At 48.1% G+C, this 26,143-nt stretch overlaps 1 long non-coding RNA gene across 4 annotated transcripts in view; it reads right to left on the bottom strand.

The window, feature by feature from the left end:
• Nucleotides 1–26,143, bottom strand: part of LOC119706229 — a 49,193-nt gene that overhangs the window by 11,172 nt on the left and 11,878 nt on the right. For 3 of the 4 annotated variants that reach the window (XR_005258455.1, XR_005258456.1, XR_005258454.1), the window contains exons 2-4: nucleotides 20,278–20,382; nucleotides 20,081–20,196; nucleotides 4,801–4,969 (exon numbers count right to left, since the gene is read on the bottom strand). This is a non-coding gene — a long non-coding RNA (uncharacterized LOC119706229). The remainder of the gene's footprint in view (nucleotides 1–4,800; nucleotides 4,970–20,080; nucleotides 20,197–20,277; nucleotides 20,383–26,143) is intronic. The other variant, XR_005258457.1, reaches the window with a different exon arrangement.

Raw genomic sequence — 26,143 nt, 5'->3', positions numbered from 1 at the left:
TTTGTGTGTGGCTCATGTGGGGCTGAGCCAAGCCATGACCTTGCAGAGAGTGAAATCATCTCCTGAGGTTATTTAGTGCAAGGGCACGAGAGGGAGGAGTGACGTGGCCAAGGAGAGCCTTCCCAGGTGTGTGAGAGCTAAATCCCATGGAATGCTCCACAAGGGAAAGGCAGCGAGCCGTTTCCAGCAGCTGGGAATTCCCTCTTCTGGGAATTCCCACTCCCACACCAATCTGCAGCAGAGGAGATCAGCCCTGAGCCCCTCCAGGTGTGTCACATCCTGCAGAGGGGGGTGGCAGCAGACTGGAGCTCCCTGAGCAGGGGACAGGGACATCCATCACGCGGGTCCCACTCCTGACTCCGGGGATGCGCGGCCACCACCGTGTGTCACCCACAGCTGTTGCCATGGCAACTGGAAATCATTAAAAATAAATAAACTCATTTTTATGACACAACTCATAGAGTGCCTGCCTTCTGCCAGGAGTTTAAATTTGGCCTGTTTGGCTAATTTGATGGGATGCCACGAGTGAGGGCCTGATTTGAAACCACAAGTCATTTTTCTCCTTGGAAGAGTGGATAACTGAGTCTATTAATCCAACAATACATTGAAAGCTGAGTTATTGTGACAAGGGACTTCCATTATCCATTTCATCGAGTTGCAAACTGTCAGAATAAATCTCAGGGGGTTCAGGAAAAAAGCTGCCTGCCTTTGTTGGCTGTTTTTATATGCCACACCAGTTTAATTTGGTTCACTTTAACTCATGATACTGTACAACTGTACAGGGGGAAGCTCATGGGGAACCTACTACAGAAACCACAGAGCTTTATGGTCCTCAAAGTTGTTTTTTTTTAAAAAGCAGCCAGGACAGTAAAGTTTGACCACCCTGACATTGACTTCAATGACCCTTTTCCTTATACATTTCAGGGTTAATATAAATGGTTCTCCCTTTGGAATGAACATTTGCAAATCAAAAAGTGCTTTCTTAAAGCTGTAGTTTTATCTTGCAAAAAAAATTATTTAACCAATTAAAACTCAAATAATCAGAAATTAATGAACATAAAGCATTAAAAGGATGCAGGGGTATCCAGCTTAAGGTGTCAAATTGGATTTCAGAAGGTGGGATTTTCAATTTTAGGGCTCCACCAGTGACCTAACTGCAAGGCAACTCCTTCTCCCACCTGTCCTGCAGATGATGGTAATTCTTAATTATCCTTTTTATGTCTTGGTTTTGTAATTAAAGCTGTTCTAGAAGAAAATGATTAATTGATGTTACTGGGAAGTGACCATGAACTTGGGAGGGCAGAGAAGTTGAGGCTGCAACAAGGAGAAGGGAAGGAGAAGGGAAGGAGAAGGGAAGGAGAAGGAAAGGAGAAGGAAAGGAGAAGGAAAGGAGAAGGAAAGGAGAAGGAAAGGAGAAGGAAAGGAGAAGGAAAGGAGAAGGAAAGGAGAAGGAAAGGAGAAGGAAAGGAGAAGGAAAGGAGAAGGAAAGGAGAAGGAAAGGAGAAGGAAAGGAGAAGGAAAGGAGAAGGAAAGGAGAAGGAAAGGAGAAGGAAAGGAGAAGGAAAGGAGAAGGAAAGGAGAAGGAAAGGAGAAGGAAAGGAGAAGGAGCCAGTGTTACTCAAGGCCTGAAAAGCAGGGATGGAAAATTCCCAGTGAATTCCCAGCCCTGTGTGCTCACACCCAGCAGTGAGGGAGGAGGTGACACCATGCCAAGAGCTACCTGGGGAGTTTGTTTTCCATCTGTCCCCACAGCTGCAGTCCCCCATGGGAGGGGACCTTTGAGGTTTCTCCTGCAGCACTGACACATTAACCCCAGGCCAGCACTTGGTTGTCAATTATTCCCCTCAAGTTTCATTTCAAAGCTGCTGTGAGCTGCAGGAAGCCCGGAGAGAGGCAGAGGAACGTGCACAGCAACACCCCCCACACTCTAATTACAGCCTTTACAGATAAATATTAGTTTGGGAAGTGAATTTTAAAGGTTTTTAAGCAGTGCTCAGCGCTGGCTGTGCTCCCATGCAGAACACACAGAAGTTCAACACCCAAGTGCACTGGAGGGGAAAAAACAAGGAAATCAAACTCAAGAGTTTCTAGAGGGCAGATAAACCCTGGCTGGGAGGCAGCAGAGTCCCAGCTCTGGGTCTGGAGTGCAGGTGGCATTAATGGCACTGGGGAGGCTCTGCCAGGGTTCTCCTCTGATTTTCAGCAGCTCCAGGAGCCAGGGAGCCCAGCCTGGAAGGACACACAGAGCTGTGGCTGGCAGCCTTGGAAAGGAAAAGGGGCTGTGCTCTGGGTTGAAAGCAATATTTTGGCCAGTCACAGTGCATAAAATATCTCACTTCATGCAGCCAGGGGCAAGGACAAAGGGAAAAAAATCTGTCTGTAAGTCCTTTACATCTTGGATTGATTCTTTAAAGGGGATTCGCTAAGAAATAAACATTGTGACTTCAATTGCTTTTAATTCCACCCTCTCAGCACTATTGCTGTGAAACAATGCAAACTCTAATTCCTGCTCTTCCCCAAAGTCATCATTTGGTCTCAGGAGGTGGTCGGCAGCTCAGTACAAAATGTCAGTGTCACAACTTCACAGCTCCAGCCCGCTTTTGATCAGATCTGGGGAGTGAGGAGAGATGCAATATGCTCCTTCCTTTACTGTCACCACAGAGTATTCATTAGCTTTAATTATTTTTTAGGTTCTAGGGGGAACCATTAAAAAAATTAATCACAAATGGAAGGAGCAGCAGCCGTATGTGGCCATAAAAAGACAATAAAGCATTTTAGGATCCACATTTGTTATGATTTACACTCCAAACAGGACCAGAGGTAGCATATGGTGATTGCCATAAAGTACATTTATTATAAAAGCACTGAGATTTATCTCCCAGCTTGGTTGGATGCAAGAAGTTACATTTACTTCAACTGATATTCAAATTGTTGTAATACCAGGACTGGGGTGGGAGGGAGGTTGTACCAAGCCAAACCTCAGCTTGTTTTTCCTACAAATCCATCCTTGAGCAGACTGGTTTCCACTGGTTCCAGCTGAGCTGCTCACAGCCCTGCATGCAGGAGGGGTTTGGACACAGGTCAGCTCCTGCTCTGGGGCACCAACTGTGTCACCAGCTCCGTGGCTAACAGAAGGGGCCACCTCTGACTCCAGCACTGGGCTCCACGTGCCCAAAAGGAGCCTCCCGTCAGCTCAAGGTTTGCTTTAATCTCAGCATCTCAAGCCTAAGAAATATCTAATTAATAATGATAAACAGGGCATTGTTTTTACTGTAAATAAGAGAAATAATATGTAAAATTATCCTCTCAGTTTGTTCTTGCTGGCTGAATGCAGGGAGGAAGATCAGGAAAAGCAGGAATTTACAGCAGAGACACACCTCCAAGAAGAGGGTACAACATTATGGGGTGTTGCTGTTAAAATCTGGAAATCGTGACATTTTAACACCTTGAGGAACAGGATGGACACTCCCATTAGGGGAGAGGTGACACAGGGCTGGCTGGACCTGCCTGAATGCCACCATCAATCCCTGCTGCAGCACAGAACCCTGCTGGATTTCAGTCCTGACACCCACCAGGGGAGAGGCTCTCAGGGCACAGCCACCTTCTGCTCCCAGGGCTCTGAAGTGAATCCTGAACTCAGCACTAATGGACTCAATATGGACCTGCCTCAGTAAATAACCAGAAATAAAGGAGTGCTGGATGGCAGTGACCTCTCCTCTTTTATTTACTGTCCAATTCAATATTTTTAATTCTCCCAATCCAATCCTACAGCAATATCCCTAAATGTCAGCACAGGCACAATCCCTGCTGGCAGGAGGAGGCTGCTGCTGGCGTAGGGCTGGTTTTAGGGAGGCAAAGCCCAGGCTGAGAGCAGGGACAGGGAGTGTCTCACCCCTGCCCGTGGTTCAGGATTAAACCATCACATCTTCCTGCTCTGAAGAGTTCCAGTGCTGAGGGCTCCCCTGACAGCCCCTGTGCTGCTCCTCCTGGCTCTGCAGCCTCCTCCTTTCCCTCTCCTGTCTGATCGTGTTTGAAGTCTGGGAGGCAGAAAGGTCAAAGTTGTAAAATAACTGCAGTCTCCTCCTCCTTCCCTTCCCTGCAGCTCAAGGGAAATGCAAGGACTGGGCCTCCAGTTCCTCTGAAGGAAAGGTAATTGTTCTGCTCAGCCTTTCCAGAGAGGCAGGACACGCATTCCCACCCCACAGCCAACCTCTCCTTGTCCTGCTCTGAACCTCTTCATGCTCAGCTCTGCTGACACTCAGCTGAAGACAGAACAATGGACAGAGCTAAAAAAACCAGCACTTTTAGCCTCTCCTCCAAAAAAAAAAAAACCCTTCACAGATGGACAAACCAACAAAACCTTCCTTAAAAATGGTCAAAATCACCACCAGGAAGAGCTGAGGGTGACTAGCACTTCCTTCAGAGCACACCTGCTGCTCCCGGGAAGCTCCTGCACTGGAACACACAGGGCAGACCCCAGGCTGACAGGAATCCCTGTCCCCAGTGGAATTCCAGTGCCTGTGGAGAGCAGGGAGTGTCAGGATCGGGGTATTTATTTCAGTTAAGTAGTATAAAGCATCGGATCTAAACAGAGCTGAAGGCAAGGGATTTGGTTATTCAGAACGATCCTGCCTCAGAATTACACTGCCTCTATAGTTCTATATTGTACTCTGACATTATATGGAATTAGTCACAACAGGGAGAAAGAATCAATCAGTCCTGGCTAAGGAATTGAGATAATAATGACTCATTTGACGAGATTGCTCTGGAAAATTAATAATGACGGCGGTAATTACTAACCTGGGATGGCTGCAGTGCTCATTATTCTCCTTTTGCTCCGTTGAATGTTAAGTATTATGAAGACATTGGTTGGGGAGTTTTGTCTGCAGCTTTTTATCACAGCAAGAGCTCAGAGGTCTGAGGTGTTACACTCCCTGGACAGCACCCCAAACCCACGGCAGTGTTTGATCTGTGGCACAGAAATATTGGTTATTAAGGGTTCATAACCTGTGGCACCTCCGCAGCCTTTGCTCACCTGCATCCAGGAGCTGCCCTGCTCCTTTGGGAAGTGCCTCACAAAGATCTCCCTCCCTATTTCATGAAGTGCTTTATCACCCCAGTGTCAAAGCTCAGTGCTGGTGCTGAGAACATCTGAAATGGCTCCTTTTCCAACCCTCCTGCAGCAGGGCCGCACCTCAGAGCCCCAGAGCAGGAGCTCCTCCCCAGGACCCAGTGATGCTGGGGCCAGGACACACCTCCAGCTCCTCCAGGGCACCTCGGGGATGAGAAATGGTCTTTGACACACCCACGGGGAGAGTTTGGCTCTAAAAAGCCAGGAGTGAGCAACAACGAGGCAGTGGAGCTCTCAAACAGCTGCTGCACACCCCAGAGTGCCTGCAGGACTTATTTGTGTTTGAAGAGGCTCTGCAGAGGGTTCCCCTTCTGCTGAGCAGCAAGGGAAGGTCCTGGAACAGGCAGGAGAAAGAAAAAGAAGTTTTTATTAATGCTGAAGGGAAATAAATTTCTAGTTTGCTGAACAAGGCTGAGGTTTCTCGCCCCCTGGACTGAGGAGTTTTGAACCCTTCTTCAGCTTTACCAATTATTCTCATTTCTCTGCCAATTCTCTTTCCCCAAATGGCTTTTGGCCTAGCCCATTGCTGCACGTGGATGACAAAAATCCAGCCCCACAATCCAAGCAATACAATTCTACCTAAAATCCCAGTTTTTATTTGGAACCTCTTTTCCCCATTGTCAGAACAGGTCCTGGTTCCTCAGTGATACTGGAACCCATCCCCCAGAGGAAGTGGGATTTGGATTGTGGCTCCCCGGGGTTGGTGCCTCACAATCCAGTGGTTTTATTATTTAATCAATGCAGGAGTGAAGCCATACACACACAGGCTTCATTTGCTGTGTTAGCTCTGTCCACTGCCTGAATATTTAAAAAATAACCACAAGTGGAGCTCAGCTTTAGCATTTCTCAGCAGATTTCACAGTATTTAAGAGATAAGCTCAATGAAATGAAATGAGATGCATCAACTCAACAGGAACTCAAGAATTACAAAGATTTTACAGCCTTTAACCCAGCAGCACAACGTGAGCAGAGACCTGTTCCCAGAGCCAGCAGGTCCATCCATGCCCTGATTCCACAGGAAACCACTGCATCTCCTGGAGGATTCACAGCTTTCCCCAAGAATTTGGGACACCATCCTGCTGCATGTCGAGCTCTTTTGAGCACCGTGATGGATGCTCAAACACTCCTCACCATCAGTGCTCCCAACAGGAGGGGATTTATGGTGCTGAACGCTGAGAAGAACTGCCCGAGGAGGTGGGAAGTCCATCTGTGTGAGGCCAGGGATGCAGAGGCTCCTCTGCAGCACAGGTGCAGCACATTAAATCTCAGCTGTGCTCAGCCAGGACTAAAACAGTCACTGACAGAGTCCCCTCCACCTGGGGATGTCACCTGTGAGCACATTTCAAGAGCAAGCCCAAATTTAGTGCCCTTGCCATCCTGCCTGGCTCCAGCACTCCAAATGATCCATGTCTGCTCCTGCATTGCCTTCTCCAGAGTAAACAGAGGCACCAAATTTCTGTTCACAAGTGCAGGCAAGCTCCGAGAGTTAATTATTGTAATTACCCATTGAACAGGCTCGGAATGCTAATCTATTATAAAGTGGCCTGTTAATTGGTGTTAAACTGCCATTAACCTGCCATTTCCCGTGTTTTCAGGCTGACCTGGAGCACAGCACCGTGGAAAACCCAATCCACTTCTCGTTCCTGGCAATCACCGAGTGCCAATTTGCAGCAGAATTAGAAAATAAAAAACCCAACAAATCTACATACCTGGAATTGGAATTATTGTAACAAAGGGAAACATCATTCTGCTGCTTTGAATTCCAGTCTTTGACACTGTAGGAGTCCAGTTGTCCATGGTTTTCCATGGAATGCTTTGTGCCATGTTCCCTCTGCAGTGTCTGTGGTCTCGGCAGGAATCGGGCTCTGCCAGGCTGGACTGGCACTGCCAATGATGCCTTGTGCAGGCTGCCCTGGAGCAGAGGCTGGGCAGAGTCACAGAATAAAGCAGGGATTTATCCAAAGCATCTCCTCCATGGATGCACCTTGGGCAGCACAAGAGCCCAGCCAGGGCTGCCCCCAAGAGGAACCCAAATGGTCCCAAAATGCACGAGCGCTCCCGGGGTCTCTGCCTTGGCTCAGCTCTGCTCCATTTGCACCTTGCAGTTCATTGTCCCGTTCCAGCTTTAGCCCAGGCACTCCCACCCTGCTTGTTTTTCTCTCTCCAGCCCACGCTGTTTGTGCTCCTGGGCTGAGCTTTGGATCATTTGTCCTTGGTGCCCAGCTGGAGCAGGAATTGTTTTGTCTCCCTGCTCTGTGCACAGAGCTCACCATCCCCTTGTATGAAGCCCAGACCCGCACACTAAAGCAGCACAGAATGTGAAAAATAGAAAAGCTAAACCTGAGGCATCACCATCAGGGCACTGACTCTGCTCCTGGGCTGCAGAGCTGCAGGTGGAGCAGGTTCCCTCTGGAGCCAAGGCCTTCTCCACCATGGGAGTGTCCCTGTGCCAACCCACCAAGCTCAGCCGTGCTGCCAGGGGGCTCCAGACCTGCTCCTGCAGAGTCTCAATATCCACACCCAGCAGGAACAGCACAACATCCCCCCAGTGAACCCCTGAACCACTTCAGAGTCATCCAGAGCTGCCCCTAAGGAGATCCTGGAAAAACAGGGGCAGGTGTCAGTCTGTCTTTTCCACTCCTGCCTTCAGCTCACCTGTCCCTATCTGGGCTTTAATTTATAGCAGTGGAGACAAAAGGTTGGCTCAGGTACTTCTCAGAGGTCAGTTATAAAATCCAGGTGCCCACCAGGGCAGTGAACTTCCACTTAAATCTGCTGCAAGAGGGAGAGCTGGAATTTCCATTTCAGACACCCATCAGGGGAGGCAGCTCTGCTGACTGGTCTCTTCCCAAAAACTGTCACTGAAGTGCCTTGACCTGCCAGAGCCTTTCGGAGGTTATCTCACCCGACTGACAGTTATCTAGACTAAGAGTTCTCTCTTTTCATTTTATATAACCAACTGTAAAAGTTATGGGGAACTTCAAGTGACCTTTAGAAAGTCCCAAAATTATTCATTTCCTGAGAAATTCACCATTACTCAGCAGCACATTGCCTCCCTCTCCGTGTGCGATCCCACTGCACCCACTTCAGCAGCCCTCACCAGAGAATACAGGACAGAATTTCCCAGTTTAAAAGATGTGCAAGAGTTTACAAAGAGTTTGAAGAGAGTGAAGAGTTTGAAGAGGGCAGCGGTGACTTTTTTATGTGCTAATCCAAACCTCTTGGTGTTCAGTTACCTTTAAAATCAGGTCTAGGCTATTAGAGAAGGGGAAAAAAGGGTCAGTTAACCAGGAATGCCATGGAAACAGAGATTTATCCTGTCCTGAGACTCTTTCCATCCATGATGTTTAGTGGTAAGTAGGAAAACAAAGCCTTTGTCATTTAGGATTACCTCCAGTTGTACTCCTTGCCAGAGCAGGCCTGTTGTTGCAGCTCATTTATGTCATTTTTCACTTTCCTTCCAGAATCCTTCCATCACCTGCCTTGGCATGTTGAGTTCCTAACCAGATTGTACTGAAAAGTACAAAAAGCAAAGAAATAAAACCTACAGTGCCATCAATAATAAACACAGGAAGCTTCTAGAGGTGAGAATCCATCTCGTTCAGTGTCTTCTGCTGTTGATGGTTATTATTCCTCCATTCAGGCTTTTCCAAGACATCCATTTATCACTTTCTCTTCTGGCACTGGCTGCTTGCCTAAGTCCACCTGCGTGAGCCTCCTGTCTCCTCTTCCTCAAAAAAATGTGCAGATCTTCTCTTTGATACCCTTTACTGCCACTCAGCTGCTCACCCACAGGAAATTCTCATTTATTGGGTTACACTGATAAACTGATCCCTGTGGCAGCCAGCCATTCCTTTTCCTTGGGAGCAGATGGGCTGAGGCCACATCACCTCTGGCAGGAAACACGACCTAAAACTGCCCAGCAGCAGTGTCAGCCCTTCCAGCTGAGCTGGGAGTGAGGTTAATTCTCAGTCCTGACCCCGCTCCCAGCTCTGGGTGTCACCTCCCATCCTGGGAATGATGTTCCTGGAGCAGCTGCTGCACAAAGCCCCACAGACCTGAGTGTGCTTCACACCTCCCAGCTGACATTGTGCAGGGGAACTGGTGACCAGGGATTTTGGCAGGAGATTAGAGAGCTGTCAGTCCCCAGCTCTCTCATCCAGCCCTATCACACACAGAATTTATTGTTGCTGGGATACTGTCAGCCCTGGACATTTTGCTTTGCTTATCTTTTACTCTTCAGTGTTACACATTCCCCGTCTTTTCTCAAACTCCCTCATTACAATTCCATCCACTCCTCACACCTGCACAGTCCCTCCAGTTTCCCTCGTGTGCTCTCACTGCCTGATTTTGTGCCAGTGACTTCAAATTCTGCTTGAGTGCACGTCCCTCCTACAGCAAGAGAGGAAAGGAAACTATCCAGATAGGAAGCTGCCTCTTCTGCTGAGGAGAATGAACTCTGCAAGCTTTGACATGCAGGAATTACCTGGTTGGGCTCAGGGAGGATGGACAAGCATGATCATAAAAATCCCAGAATGCTTTGGGCTGGAAAAGAAAAAGCTCATTTTGTTCAAGCTCATTTTGTTCCACCCCCTGCCAAGGGACACCTTCCATTATCCCAGGGTGCTCCAAGTCTTGTCCAACCTGGCCTTGGACACTTCCAGCCTGGCAGGGAACTTCCAGCCTCACAGGGAACAATTCCTTCCCAAGACCTCATCAAACTCTGCCCTCTGGCAGTTTAAAGCCGTTCCCCTTGTCCACTATGATGTCAAGGACAGCTGTCAAAATCCAAAATGCCCATTGGAGCTTCCTCTACACTTAATCCCCCTGGCTTTTATTTCACCAACATGGTCCAAAATGCATGTGGAGACTGAGCAAAGGAATTACTCATCACACTTGTTCAAGAGAGTAGCTCCTCAGAGAACCCTTCTTCTAGAGAAGTAAAGGAAAACCTCATTGCATCCATCTGGAATATTTCCTTAATTACTTTAGGGTTGAAATCCAAATGCAAAGATTTCCATAATATCCCTAAGAAATTGGCTTAGTCCAATGAAAGGAATTAAAAACTGTTCTTCATATCTCGGGGCTCAATGCCTCATTGCTAATGACTTTTCCTAAGCTGACAATGATATTTCCAGGAAGAAGGGAGACTGGAGAGTGCCCTGGAGTGGCATCTCAGCGTTGTTTCTGTGCTGTAAATCCCCCAGGATGCACAGCCCCAGCAGGAGGAGTGCAGGAAGCAGAGGGGTCTCTCCTTTCCTGGCTGGCCATTCAGGGATGTGTCTCCTGCTCAGGATGGACGTCCTTCCCTGCTTGCTGCCAGCCCCTCAGGCACTCCCAAACTCACACTCTGCCTGCTTTGCTGCTCCTGACTGCTCTGGCAAAGAGCTGGGTGCTAATTTAAACCCGAGCCTTGGCTTTTCTAGGGCTGTGTGAGCCAGGAGCCTTCTGCAGGCAGAGGCACATGAGGCTGCAGCAACGCTTTTCTCCTTTTTAAATAAACCCCAAAGCCCACTGTCCCTTTCCATCCATGTAAATACTGCAGAGAGGACCCCAAACAATGATTGTGCCTCAGTCCTGCTGAGGGTGATGGCAAAACTCCTAAAGCCACGTTGGTTTGTGACTTATGTACCAACCCTCATCACGGGGCAGCATCATTGCCTCCGACCCCCCAGGCCTCTGGAACAGCCCCATCAGGCAACTGTGGCACTTACCAAATAATTCATTATTATCCATTATAATCCAGTATTTCTGGCTGCAGTTCTTTATTTCCTGCCCTGCTTTGCCTCATTACAGGGGTGCCATGACTTTGCTGTCACGTATGAAATGTGATGGTTGAAATGATGCATTTTGTGTGTCCTAAGGATCTGCAAGAGCCATGGCAGGGGGCTGGAATGGGATCATCTGTAAGGTCCCTTCCACCCCAAACCATTCCATGGTTGTAATCCTTTCCTCTCGAACCTGGCTGTCCCTGCTGTGATGCCGGGTTTAATACTCCACACCAGTATCAGACTGCTCAGGTGAGTTCCTTCAGAGGGTCAGGGAATATCCTCAGCTGGAAGGGACCCACAAGGATCAGGGTCCAGCTCCTGCACAGACACCCCAAATACCACCCTGGGCATCCCTGGCGAACACCCCTCCAGTGCTGCCCAAACACCCCTGGAGCTCTGGCAGCCTTGGGAATGTTCCCATTCCCTGGGGAGCCTCGGCAGTGCCAGCACCCTCCTTTTTGCTGACCTTTTCCTGATCCCAGCCTGACCCTCCCCTGCCACAGCTCCGTGCCAGGGGCTCACTCATCAGGGACCTGTGTTTGTGTGGATGGAGAGCAAACCAAAGCCTGCATTTGCACAGTGCTGCTCCTCAGAAGAAATTCCCTTTGTGGAAGCTGCCAGGACACCCATGGACAGCAAGGTCCTTCCCTCAGGTTCATGCTCTGCTCCTATCAACAGGAATCTCTTTGCCTGCCACCTGCAAAGACAACAAAACCAGACACCCTGGCCCTTGGGGACTGCAGGAAATCACCTTCTAAAGGCCCTCCTTCTGATTTTTGCTCTCCACAGGGACCAGCCCCCTCATTAAAGGTTGGTGAGGCTCTGCACCTCCTCCTGAGGAGCAGAGGTGGTGGCAGGACCTCCCAGGCTGAGCCCTGTGCCCGGGGCTGCAGGGACAAGGGCAGCCCCAAGGCAGGGGGCGAGCAGCTGGGGATGGCCAGGAGTTAATCAGCAGCTCCACTAATTGCCAAATTCACTCATTTTCCCACAGCACAAGGAGGAAGGAACCCGAGTAAATTGCTGGGGCGGGCTGTGTGTAACCCTTGGCTGGGGCAGGTCATGAATCTACAGGCTGGCTTTTCACAACTCTCTGACCTCCCCATTTCAATTTTTTTGAAGCAGTAATTTCCTAATTAACAGTTTCTCCCCTTTGAAGCCTGGCACTGCGTTTTCTCCTTTTCTGACAGCAGCAAAATTGTTTATCCCATTTCCTCACGTAGATTTTCATGTTCTGTCCCCCTGAACTATGGTAAGAACAGAACAATGCAGGGGAATACTCAGAGTTACCCCCTGCCCAGATCAGAGAGGAATTTCTTATCTTTGACACCTGCTGGCAATTAATCCTCTGCATGCTTGAATTTACAATTAGGAGCCCTCCTGGAACAGGATTCAAGCCTGGATCCCAGCTGCCCTCTGCCTCCCCAGGAGCTGCAAGGGGCCAAATCCTGCTCTTATTTTAGGGTATTTAAGGAGGAATTTCTCTCTTCCCTCTGGAGCATCCCAGGAGGAATTTCTCTCCCTCCAATACCCATGAAGGGGACACTTGGGCACTCTCCAGGCTGGAACCTCTGATTTTACACCCCTTGGGTTTGACATGAAGATGCTTTTTGTCCGTGGAAAGACATGGATTTTCCTACAAAAAGCATTTGGATTTGGGGCTGCCTCAGTCCCTCTGTGCCTCTGCAGCAGCCCCACTTCAGACATCCCTCAGAACAGCAACATCCTTTCCAGCTGGTTGGATCCTGAGTTTGTCGTGCAGTCTGGAAGGCTGAGGAACCTTCTGCACCATCAGATTAACTCCTGCCCTCCCAAGCATTCAGGGCAGGTTTTCAGCCCAGGCTTTTGTGGGGAAATTACAATACCTTGATTTTGCCTATTTGAAAATACCCCCTTGCCCTATGCAGCGAGTCAGCTTTGCAGAGTGCAGAAAACTGAATAGAAATATTGCAAAGAACACTTTGCATGTTCTTGGATGTGCTAGTGGCATGAGGAGGCCATTTAGTGCTGTAAAGAACACCATTTTATTAAGTATTTCAAAGCAATTTCGGAGCTATTATTTCTTATTTTGCTGTTTAAACCTGTAAGTTTGAAAATTAATCATTATAGGACCTTTGATGGAAAAATCTATGAATAAAATAAATTCTGAGGGCTACTTTCACACTAAGTTATATTAAAACACTCCTTCGTCTCCCTTATTAATTTAATGCACATCTCATAAAGTATCTTAAATATCAGCAATAACATTCTATTAAAAAAGCCAAACCCCCTATGGCTTCTTGATTTTTCTACTTTTCCCATTTAAGATATTTCTCATGGCTTTCCAGTGACCTTTAAATAAACTTGTGGGGTTACTAATTAGCATGATAAACAATAGGTTCCCATTTCACGGGCAATTTCATGGTCAAGCAGCCCACCAGAGCCAGGCTGTGCTCTCTGCAATGCCCAGAGTGTCTCCAGCAGAGTCACCTGCCCTGAGCAGCACCTCTGGGAACACAGGTCAGGACAGTTTTCCTTCATTCCTCAGGGCTCAGCTGAATTCTGGCATTGCCATGGGTGAGATCTTGGAGGGAGGGTCTCACCCAGAAGGGGAAAGACACATTTGAAAGGTTCACAAGAACAGCAACAACTGCCCCGGTGCCTGTGGGGATGTTTGGGGGGACACAGGAACAATGGCAGCACCATCCCAGGGAATTCCTCATCTCCCAGTCCCAGGGCAAGCTCCTCTAGTCTCTTCTCAATGACACTTTGGGTTTAGCACAGAATTGAATTTGAAGCAGTCACTTTGCAGATGGGTTACAGCAATTGTTTATCTCTTTTTTAGGTTTCAAGCAAGAGAAGATGAAATTATCCCCAGGATTGTATTTAAGAGTGGTCCCCGTTGGGTTGGCATGGGAGATCCCCACAGGGGGGGACAGGCACTGCAATGGGCTGTCCAGGGAAGCTGGGGCTGCCCCAGATCCCTGGCAGTGCCCAAGGCCAGGCTGGACACTGGGGCTGGAGCAGCCTGGGACAGGGGAAGGTGTCCCTGCCATGGCAGGGGTGGCTCTGGGGGGGATTTGAGGTCCCTCCAACCCAAACCAGTCTGGGATTTGGAGAGGTTGTGTCCCCGCAGGTCCCTGGGATGGGAGGGGTAGGGGATGGAAAAGCAGCAGGAAGAGGAGGGCAGGGGGCTCAGGGCAATAAACACTTGCTGTCAGTCCAGGAGAGCATTTCTAGGCTCAGTTTTGCCCTGATCTCAGGGGAGGACTTAACCTAGGAACCACAGAAAGTATTTCAACAGCAACAACGCTAAGAAAGGGGGAAATCATGAAAGAAGGGTCCCTTTGGCAAAAAAAACAACCCAACTGGGTAAAGCTGGGGGCACAGGGCAGGTCCCCCCATCTCTGGCTTTACCAGCCAGTTGCCATAGAAACCCATCACTGCAGAGCTCTGGGGCCCAAACGCTGCAGCATCCAGTGATGCCAAGCAAACCCAGCCCTCAGGAAGGGCTGCCCTTCCCACTCCAGCTCAGGAACAGAGCAGGGAGAGCTCAGAGTGCAGCTGCCTGGGTGGTGCTGCCATTCCTGATTTGCAGTGATTTACAGCCCAGCTTTCAGTTGATATCCATATGCTCACATTTGAGATAACATTATGTGCATCATTTTCTGGGAATATACTTACACCACAGTGCACTGCATAAAGCAAATGGGGTATTGATGGGAAAGAAATAACAGAATATTAAAGCAAAATCAATAAATGCCTTCAAATCTCATCTTTCAGCCTTGCTTAACTTTGTTTAGGGAGGCAGGGAAGTTCCCAGGAGCTGGCCACGCTCCCAGCTGGAATGAGGAGCAGGAAACCTTGGAGACACAGCAGCACCTTCCTGGTGCATGGGGGGAAAAACCCTAAAGAGAGAAACTGGGGTTTATAACCCAGGGCTACATTAATCAACAATTAGCATTCAGCTGAGCACCTCCACACCAACCAGCTGCTCCCAGCTGTGCCACAGCTCAGCCTGGAGGGCAGGCAGAGCAACCACCAACGCTGTCCTCATTGTTCAGATAAAAACCTCAGCTTGTTGCACTTTTTATCAACAGGATTATTCAGGGTCATCTCCCATTTCCAGGTGGGAAGTGCCAGGGGAGTGCTGGGCTGGGGGCACACCAGGCTCCTGCCATGGATCCCCTCGTTTGAGGTGCAGCAGAAGGTGCTGATGTGAAATATTTTTATATAGGCCAATCCTCTGCCAAAAGTGGGTCCAGAATTAGGTTAGTAAGTCGGTATTTCCACACAAGATGATGTGCCCTGGTTTTCCAAAGTGCTGAGTACCCAGCCCAGAAGTTCCCTTGTGGGGCTTGAAACTTTATTTTTGGCACCTGGTTTTGTAGAGACCATCTGTGACAGCCAGCACTCGCTGCCACGTAATTAATGCCGAGTTACATAAGCCATTCATGAATAAGCATTATTTTCCATATATTAAGCTTGCAGAGACGGGCTTCAGAACTGAACTGGTATTTAGCAAGGTAGGCTTCTGAAATTGTCAATTAATGCTCCTTGACATTTTCTAAGTATGTTAATTTATATTAAACCACTGCAGCCAACTCTGCATAAGATAACTCTGAGCCTCAGCCATAAACTAAGAAGAAATATGCAGTTGAGGAGCATTATGGCTGCTCTTTGTCATCTCCCTGACATAATGCACATTGTGTATGCAATGCAGGGAAGATAAACACATATATAAAGCAGGCAATTACCTCAGCTCACACAGACTATCATATTTATGACCATTTGCAGGGTTGGATGTAATTCATTGACTTTAGGTGCTGGAGTAAATACATCACTCCAACCCCACGGGCCAGGCTGTGAAATGCAGGTATCAAGATTTGCTGCCATCTGCTAAGCCACAGAAATCTCCACCCTCCTTCCAAAGGGCTGGTCAGGGAGAGGAATGATGGGAAGAGCTGGGATCGGATCTGCTCACCGCCAAGGAATGGCAGGGAATGCAGGTGGGACACAGCAAGGAAGGGGTTAAATTTGATGAATCCACAGATTAAAAGTCTTGTTCCTTTCAAAGGCAGGTTCCCCTGTTGAGTGGCACTTGGAGAGGATCGTGGCAGGGTCACAGTCTGACCATCCCTGGTAGCAGCACAGTGGGAACAGTGCTGCTTTGTGGTGGGACTCGATGGTCTTAAAGATCTTTTCCAGCCTAAAGCATTCCATGATTCTGTGGCTTTGCAAGGAGATGGCCTGGGCTGAGTGCTTTGCTCAGGATCAGGTGCCCACCAGGGGCTAGAGAGGACATGAATGTGATTCACACAGAACACAACAAGAACAAGGTGGTTCAGCCTGGAGGAGAGAAGGATCCAGAGGGACCTTGGAGCTCCTTCCAGGGCCTGAAGGGGCTCCAGGAGAGCTGGAGAGGGACTGGGGACAAGGGATGGAGGGACAGGACACAGGGAATGGCTCCCACTGCCAGAGGGCAGGGATGGATGGGATACTGGGAATTAGGAACTGTTCCCTGTAGGGTGGGCAGCCCTGGCACAGGTGCCCAGAGCAGCTGGGGCTGCCCCTGGATCCCTGGCAGTGCCCAAGGCCAGGTTGGACAGGGCTGGAGCAGCCTGGGACAGGGGAAGGTGTCCCTGCCATGGCAGGGGTGGCCCTGGATGGGCTTTAGGGTCCCCCCCAGCTCAAACAATTCTGGGATTCTCTGATCATGCTCACCCACCCTCCCTGAGCCCAGCCAAGGGACAGAGCTTGCAGGGCCACAGACCTGGCAGGAACTGGGCCCTTTGGTGCCCCAGTCAGAGCCACTTCCAGCCCCACAGCCAGCCTGGGATAAGGACAGGGGCTGGATTTCTCAGCCCCCTTGCCCACTGCAATTGCCACTGCTATTGTACACAGCATATGACTAATGAGGGGCAATTAAAGGCCAATTCCTCTTCTCCCAGCTCGCTGCAGGCACTCAGCACACAAATGTGCCACTTGCATTTGCTGCCATTTCACAGCCGGTTTCATCTGATGGGAAATGGGGAAGGCAGTAAAGAATCAAATCAGAAAAACCATTTAACCTCCCAGATTATGAGAGGATATATCACTCAAAATGCAGCACTTCCCAGCTCCTCAGTGAAACCAGAAGCTGCCTGGCTGACTTGAATCCCAAAGACATCCAGGCTGCAGGGACACGGAGCTGTGACCTGACAGCACAGGGAGCTGGAGATGGATGTTCAGTAAATGTAGTTTTCAATAGATATTCCCAGAAATTGGAAACATTTTGCAGTTATATCTCCCACAATCACAGTCTATTCTATTCCATAACCAATATGAGCGATTACTTGAGGAGATATAACAAATGCAAAATGCTTTAAAAAAAGATTTTGAGAGTGATAAAAGATGAATTACACAAACACAGCAAGAAAACCAAAAAGAGAAGGGCTGCTCTACAGGAAGCACAGCTGATCCCTTCCTGTTTTATTGCTTTGGGAAAGGAAAAAAGGGGGGATAAATTAAGCACTTCATTCTGTAAGTAAGTTTTAAGGTAATCTGATTACAACAGCTCCCACTAGCACCATTCCAGAGCAGCAAAGGATAAAATCAATAATGAACATCAACATTTCCATTTTGTTTAGTGGCTCTGTAATTGAGCCACGAGAATCTGCCTTTCACTCAGGGCTTGGCCAGGGGAGGGCCAGGACTACCCCAACTGGGATTTCTCCAGCAAATGCTCGTTTATTGCTGAACAAAGAACAACACTGCTCCAAAGTGATACTCTGGAGTAGTTTTGGGGGAAAAAGTAAAAAGCTTTTAGGATTTAGGGCTTGATTTGATGCTGCTGGAGATTTTGATAGCATTTGGTATTTAATGGTCATCTAACATCAGGCTGCTGTTGTCTTAATCTATCCTTGAATATGAAAATCTCAAACCAAACACTAATCCTTGTTCCCAGTTTAAACAGAAAAACAGGAAGGAAGTGGAACTCAAACCCATTTGTGTCCAACCCTCCAGGAATGAGGATTTCCATGGGATCCTGCCCCGTCCATGTCCAGCCCTCCAGGAATGAGGATTTCCATGGGATCCTGCCCTGTCTATGTCCAACCCTCCAGGAATGAGGATTTCCATGGGATCCTGCTCTGTCCATGTCCAGCCCTCCAGGAATGAGGATTTCCATGGGATCCTGCCCTGTCCATGTCCAACCCTCCCTCCAGGAATGAGGATTTCCATGGGATCCTGCCCTGTCTATGTCCAATCCTCCCTCCAGGAATGAGGATTTCCATGGGATCCTGCCCCATCCATGTCCAGCCCTCCAGGAATGAGGATTTCCATGGGATCCTGCCTGTGGGAGGGGAGGGGAAAGGCTGTGTGACAGCAGAGCCATCAGGAGGGACAGATCACAACAGGCAGCAGTCTGGAGGCTGTAAAAATGAATGGGTTGTGTTTCACTGGGTTTGATGTGGTCGTATCATCTGTAAATTATCTACCCAGCCATTTTTCCAGTTAGCCATTATTCTGTCATGCCAAGGGCTGCCAATTCCAACCCTCCCAACCATATGCACGGCTGTAAACCTTGAAAGCAGCTGTCTCCAAAGCAAGCCAGTTCGGGAAGAATAGGAAAACAAATTACATAAAAGCAGATTAACTTCTCTTTAACTTCCTTTAAAATATTTCTTCCCCACGGCCTCGGTAATCCCATTTTTTAAGGGAATTTGGTCTCTTTATTTGTTATTCTTATCAGTGTGACTTGAATTTAAAGCTTTATGCTTCATGTTTCTGCCTAGGGACCTGTTGTGATGATAATCCTCAGGCTTTTCCATGGCAGGAATGGCTCTTTGAGCAGTTTTCAGCCCCTTGCACTGTTATTCCCCATGAGACAAAGACAGCTGGGGAATGCTTGGTGCCTTCAGCTGAAGCTCCTCAGTGGACAACAGCAATTTTTGGATGTTCTTGGGGGTTTTACTGTTTTCTCTTTTAACTTCGGACAGCTTGGATTTGTGGCCCTCACCTGTGCAGAGGAGCTGTGGCTGCCCTTGGATCCCTGGCAGTGCCCAAGGCCAGGTTGGACAGGGACTGGAGCAGCCTGGGACAGTGGAAGTTGTCCCTGCCCATGGCCAGAGTGGCACTGGATGAGGTTTAAGGTCCTTCCAACTGAAATCCTTGTGGGATCCTGTGATCCCCAGTCCACAGATGGGCAGCTGAGGCACCAAACGGGCACCACGGGCTTGATGGAGCAGGATCAGCCCTGTGTGGTGCCCAAGGGCAGCGTGACCACCTCAGTGGGCAGCTGTGGCTGCTGTTCCACTGCCAAAATCCCACAGGGAAGGGCTCTGCACAGCACAGGGGCCCTGAGCTGGGAGCCAGGAACCCGCCCCGGGAAAATCACGTGCGGTGTGGGAGGAGAGGCAGATTGGTCCCCTGGGGACAGCAAGAGATCAGAGAATTAAAACTGAATGAGCTCCCTGTGCCCTCTGCAATTAAAGGGAACTTGAAAGAGTTTCAATTTGGTGATATCATTAATTTCCCCTTCTCCTCCTCGCTCCCACTGCAGTTCAGAAGAGTCCTCTGCTGTTTATTGACTGAGTGATGAAAGACTGAGCTGAAGAGACCCAAGAAAAGGAAAGTTTGAAAAGTTTTCAGCCCTTTCATCAGTTCTTTAAACAATGTTCAGAAAAACATGAGAGACAGGCTGTGCTTGAGAGAAATATTGTAATGAAAGCTGCGTGCAGTGGGCTTTGCTGTCCAAATGTGACTCAAATACTCGCAGCCCGATGTCGTGTGAAGATTTACTTGGCAATTTTGTCACAAACAAGGCTGTTAAGAAACACATTTATACTTACCCAGCTCTTTCCCTTATTTGCTAAGGAAAAAAAACTGCTTTGGTGCACCAACCAGGTAGGAAATGCTGCACGTAAGAGTTTAAAAATAAATGGATGTGCACATATGCCTGGCAGGAGTGCAGGGATCTCAGGGAGCATGGATTGTATGTGTCAAGCACCTCCTAAATAAAACCTGCTGCAGAGCACCCCACACTCTAATATTTCCACAGATTTCTGCCCTGTGTTTCCTCTCCTGTAATTCCTTGCACTCTTGGCCTGTAGCTGGAAGGAAATTGTGTCTTGATCACCCCCAGGATGCTCCTGTAGGTGATGGGAGCAGCAGAGGGATGGGGTTCCACACCAACAGCCCAAGTGGTGTAAAATGTCCTCACCTGGAATTGCTGCCAAGTCTCATTTGCCACAAAATCCCAGAATGGTTTGGGTTGGAGGGTCCTGAAAGATCATCCAGTTCCAGCTTCCTGCCAGGAACTAAAGGGATGACTGGGATCTGTGGTGCAGAAAGGGTTAACATGAGAATCCAATTAGAAAGAAATCCTAATTATTTCAGCAATCAAAAGCAGTGACTCACCTTATGAGGGAGCCAACAGATGCCATCAGCACAGACATTTTCCTTGTTTATTTTCTTGTCTTCTCAGACTGGGAGGAGAACGTGGGGGATCCCATTCCTGACCATCTGGCATTAGTGTGAAAAATACAGTGTGAGATACTCCACAGTTGTCTCAGCAACTCCCTCCTGGATGACAAATTCCCATGTTCTCATGACAGCTTTGGTTTTTTCCAGGCTCTGCCCACCCATGACAAAACCCCAGGAGATCTGTCCATTTACAACCCCAGCTTCAATCAGCCCAAACTGAGGTGCCTTACGAAAACTGAACAATTTTTGGTCAGAACTGAGAATTCTAAACACTGGGGTCACAGGTGGTGAGGCTGGTGTACCTGAGGGCTGTGCTGGTGGGACTCAAGGGCTGGTGGGTGATGCTGTGCATGGACTGACCATCAGGGACAGGCCCAGGCTTGGCTGGCAGTGCTGTGTTTTGCCCCTTCCCAAGCAGCACAAACTTGGCCCAAATGTGGTGTAACCACTTCGTGACCCCGCTCTTCAGAGAGCAGGCCATGAAAGCTGTGACCAAGGCCAGCCTGAGGGGACACTTCGTGCACCATGCTCTCCTTGGCACCTGCAGCTGATTCCATGGTTCCCACTTTCCCTTTTTACTGCTTTTTCCCCCATTGGGAAAAACTGAAGGAAAAAACCAGCACAAAGATGTTCTGCATTTGTCTCAGAAAGACTGGAAACGAGAAGCAGCTCCCATCCCAGCTCCCTTCCCCCCGTCTCCCCCAGAGCTGCCCCGTGCACGGCCCCGGACGCGGCGGCACCGAGGAGGCCGCGGTGGGAGCCTGACGGGCCCTGCGTGCCCAGGAACTGTCTCCTACCAACGGGGAAGATGTAAAAACCTCAAAATAACTCCTCCTTCCATTTCTTGTCCGTGACTCACGCTGTACATCGTGGGGTTTGGGGTTTGGTCAGGGTTTTTGTCCTCTCTTTCTTACAGCAAACCCGCTCGGCCTGCACGTGTGGGGTGAAATGAGGCTCGGCAAATCTGAGAACTCAGGAGAATCCCAGGTGTTCACACATCAGAAGAAGCTGTGGCAGCTGTGATGATTCGCAGTTGCGAGGTATTTTGCACAACCTGAGCAGGGAAACCACCAACTCTGCTCGCTGTGTCCCACCAACACTCGGTGGATGCTTTGCAAAACGGAGGGGAAATGGTTTTGGATGTGTTTAGCGTTTGGAAATTGGGAATAACCACGTTCAGGGTGGTGGAGTGATACAGTCTGAAATGATGGGAGGTAGTGTCTGGCCTGACAGGGGTTTTAGCAGCAGTGCTGAGTAAAAAAGGAGCAGGTTTCCTGTTCTGCTGTTGGACTTACACCATCCCACCACCAAGCTGTCATGAAGGACTGTGGAATTATCCAGGACAGAAACAATTATTTAAAAACCAAACACACACAGCTAAATGGTCAGATCTCAGTCCCAGAAGTACCTAGACATCTTTTTAAGCTCCCCCATTATTTTCTTATCTTTTTTCTTTTCCTGAGTAATCCTCACCCTCTACTTCTGATTGAAAAATACCTAAAAATAGTTGTGGAGAAGAACTCTAATGAATTATGCAATGGACATATGCTCTCACATCAAATCTTGATGTTTACTTTATCTTATGCCATGCAGAAGACTGAAGGCTGGGACAGTGCTGGGAATGATCCCAGCTCTGCTGTGGGATTCTAGGTCACATCCCTCCATCTCTGCTCAGGCGTGGGAGCACCTGGGAGAGCAGATGGCTGGACAATGTAGCTGTGGCTGGTGGTTTAATTTTCCTGGATTAAGGAGCAAGTACTGTGCAAGGAGTTTGATTTGCTAAAGATGCAGCAGCTACCCTGGCACAGGAAAACCTTCCCCAGCTCCGAGGCTGAGCCGCCTTCTCACAGAGCTCCTGGTAGCACTGCAAATCTCCAGGCAACTCATCCACCAGTCACTTCCCAGTTATTGCCATTTTTATTGCTTATCTCTAAGAAATATCCAGCCAAAAAAGAGACAGTTTAAAATCTACCTTCCAGCCACGCAAAGCATGAAGCGCCTTGTCCCGAAGTGACTGTAAAAAAGGGGAGAAGATCTTTCCCTTGTTTTATAATTCCTTCTGACTGCTTCTCCTCACCGCTGTGAATCAGCAGATTTCAGACCTGCTGGCTCCAAACCAAGGCTGCTTCCAGAACATCTTCATCCAGCATGGCCTGGCCCAGGGACTGCACTGCAAACTGGTGGCTCCCTGCTGCTGCGCTGGCCCAGTGACCTGGCTGCCAGCCACCTCAGCAGCTCCTGCCTCCCACGCCCTGCTCACAAATGCAGCTGCAGCTCCTCAGGAAGGCACAGCTGGCAGCACCAAGCCCTAAGAACCTTTAATCATGACAACCATCTCCCACCAGGAGTTTTTGAGGCTCAACTTGGACAAATCTTGGCCTGAGCAGTAAGTAAAGAATGAAGTATGGTCCTGGAAAAAGAGCTGCTAACCTTAACAGCTTCAATCTGACAAGAATTAATTAGCCAACAGCAAAAAACCCCAAAAAACCACTGTTTTGGAGACGGATAGATGGGGGTAAATTGATTCCAAGTATAACCCCATTGCCTTCCACTGAAATCCATTAGGAGTGGATTTAGCCCAGCGTGGGTGCACAACATACCACTACAAACTCATCCCTAAACCACTGGACAGATGTGAAGATTACCACGAGGGGTCTGAGATTTAGAATTCATAAATGAATTTCTTGTTTCTTTATAGAGGGTCATAGCAGGATTATGTGGAGAAAATTACACATTCTTGTATTGAATTTTAGTTAGGAGCAGCTTCGAGATAAAATTAACCAGAGGAGTGAATGGATTATAATAAAACAACACTGATACTAAAATAAAAAGGGAATTACTCTCTTACTTTCACACCTATCAAATTTAGAGGAAGAAAAAACCTACAGTAGCACTGTGTGTATTATCAGGACAGTCAATGAGACATGAAACAAGGACGAACTCCATTTGCCTGGGCAAAAAGCCCAGTTTGGAAGTAATTGCTGTAGTGGTGTAGCAGCTGCAGATACAGCCAGATCAAATCCAAAGATCAAACGCTTATTTCATTTTGATAAAAGTCATTAAACCACAAATCAACTTACTCTGGAGTACAGTCAGGAAATAGCTCTGTATATACCATCTGCACATAACTCTCCCTAATAAATTAAAGCAGAGACAGCAGATTTCTTTTGTGAAATCCTCAAACTTATATTTCATTAAGTATCAACATTTCTCATTTGGATTTTGTTTAGCAGATAAGCCCTGCACCGTGTTTCCAAGCAGAGCAGAGGATTTCGGGGCTGTGCTGGGCCCTGGCAGCTCAGGGCCAGGCTCAGAGCACAACTCAGCCCTCTGCCTCTGGGCCTCGAGGAAGGCACAAATTGAAATATTCTTCTGAAAACTAATATAAGAGCACAACTGTTGGGTTTTTCTAATAAAACCCCATCAATATGAATTCCTAGATATTAATGGATTCCCTGTCTGTGCTGAGCCTGGAGATGTTCTTACTCCAAGCCAAACTTTTCAAATATGAAGCAGGAAGGAAGGGAGCCAGTCCCTCACCAGGAGACCGAGGCAAAGTCAGGCTACCACAGGTGATGATATGAAAAATGACATTTATGCTGCAGGAATTTAATTAGACTGAGGAAGAATTTGTAGTAAAGATGTCACAATAACTCAAGACAAAATGAAAATCAGTCCAAAGACCTTCAGTCCCTAATTAGTTTGGGAATAGTAGATTAAAGATAAACTTAGAAAAAATGGTGGAGTGACTGGCTATTAGGGGCCACGAGAACAGAGGATGTCACCTTAGATTTTTCATTTTTTGATGCTTTTCAAGAAGACCAAGTGAAGAAAAGAAAATCTAAAATCCAGGAGCTGATTTCTTTTCTTTCTTCAAGAGATCAAACATTTTTGTTTTTAATAAACCCAACAACAGCCACAAGCCTTGGTTGTTGACACTGATTTTTTTTTCCCTGAAATAATGAGCTGCGTGACACCTTGGTTATATATGGAAAACAGCAACTCTGTGTACAGACAACATTCAATTTCTGTGTACTGCTGTTTGAAAAGCAAGGGAGAAAAGGTCTTTCTGATCATCCACAATAAGTTATTTTCTCGGTGCTGGCTTGTTCTGTGCAAGACAAATGAAAGGAATAACAAAGCAGGGTGTTCACAAAAGAACCAGGAAGATTTTTGAGCTCGGTGATTGATCTGGATGAGTTCACATTTAGGCAGGAAGAAAAGGAGTTTATGCAAAACATTTTGCAGTCTCCACTAAATGGATTTTAAAGCTTTGTGATTCTGGTGGAGTTTTTCCAGCTGAGCCCTCATGTCCTACCTGGCTTGGGGGTGCTGGTGTCCTTCATGTCAGGGGTATCTGGCTGCTTCCCACTCCCTCCAGTGCCAGCAGCAAATTCCTGCTGATTTCCAGCTCTCAGCTCCCAACACAGCCATGGAATCATGGCATGCCTTGGGTTGGAAGGTCATTCCAACCCCCTGCCACCTCCCAGGCTGCTCCAAGCCCCATCCAACATGGCCTTGAGTATTTCCAATATATTGACCAAGCAAAAATAAAAGCCACACCCTTGGGTCATTCAAAACCCTTGTTTTATGTTCCTTTCAAAGGAAGAGACCTGAAGGAGGAAGCAGACTGAAATCCTGGGAAGAGGCCATCCTGCCCAGGGGATTTGCTGTCCATGGCTCTCTGAATTCTCCCCAATTGCCAGGAATTCTCTCCCTGACTTAGGCAGAAGAGCAAGTCAGGGAAGTGATCCATCCTTCATCCTCCAGACTTTTCACTTGAAACATAGAGAAAGGAAAACAAAACACAGAAAAGGCAATAATGTCCTGTCTGCCTTGGAGAAGGGACCTCACCCCTGCATCCCACAGGTTGTTAAGCCTCCCACACACTGCATCTTCTTCTATTTTATCCCAAGTGCAGCAGACCCAGCCAATCAGGGAAACTCAAAACTGGGAAGGAAATACATTTACCAGAAAAAAAGTAGCATTACATAGCTTGTACACATGGTAACAGCATTAACAGAGGCTATTTTGTGTTGTCATTCAACTACATCCCTGCTTGGAATAATTCCTTCACCTAAAACATGGCTATAGTGCACAGAGGAAAACAGGAGCTATCCAAAATCTGCATCCCAAGTGCCAAATCTGCTGAGTTTCTTTTTACTGTAAATTTCACATAACCCCATCAATCCTCATTTCTGCTCTAAAGAATTTCCCATGGCTGTGCCAGAGCCCTTCCTGCTCATCGTGTCCCTGAGAACACCCTCAGTGCCTCATCACCACGAACCCTGCACTTTAAATAAAACCCTGCACTCTGGAGCTGCTATCTTCAAAAATCCCTCTCTTTGACCTTCCTCAAGGGCAGGGCTGTTCCCCCCCATCTGCAGGGCAGCGTGAGATGCTGCTCTCAGCCTTGCAGTGCAGATGGTGCTCCCCACGCTGTGCCCAGGGCCATCCCTGTGCCACGGCCCTGGCTGGCCTGGGGCTGGCTGTGCAGGTGCAGCACAGGCTGCTGCTCTGCTGCTGATTCCTGCTCGTTAGTCACTCTCCCCACTCTTCTCCTCGGCTCCAGTCATGCTGTTCTCCTCTTTGCTGGAGTGTAAAACCGAAGTAGGAAAGGCATCCTTCAAAATATTCAATCTGTCAGGCTTTTCTTTCGACCTTCTTCAGGGTCATGGAATAGTTTGGGTTGGAAGGGACTTCTGAAGTTATCTAACCAACCACCAAAATAGGTCAAAATAGGTTTCTGAACGTTTATCCAAACATTTTTCATTATGAAGGAGGAGTAAATTACATTACA

This window comes from Motacilla alba, chromosome 12, assembly GCF_015832195.1.
Source record: "Motacilla alba alba isolate MOTALB_02 chromosome 12, Motacilla_alba_V1.0_pri, whole genome shotgun sequence".
Taxonomy (NCBI): Eukaryota; Metazoa; Chordata; class Aves; order Passeriformes; family Motacillidae; genus Motacilla; species Motacilla alba.
This window is presented reverse-complemented; position numbering and strand designations above follow the sequence as displayed.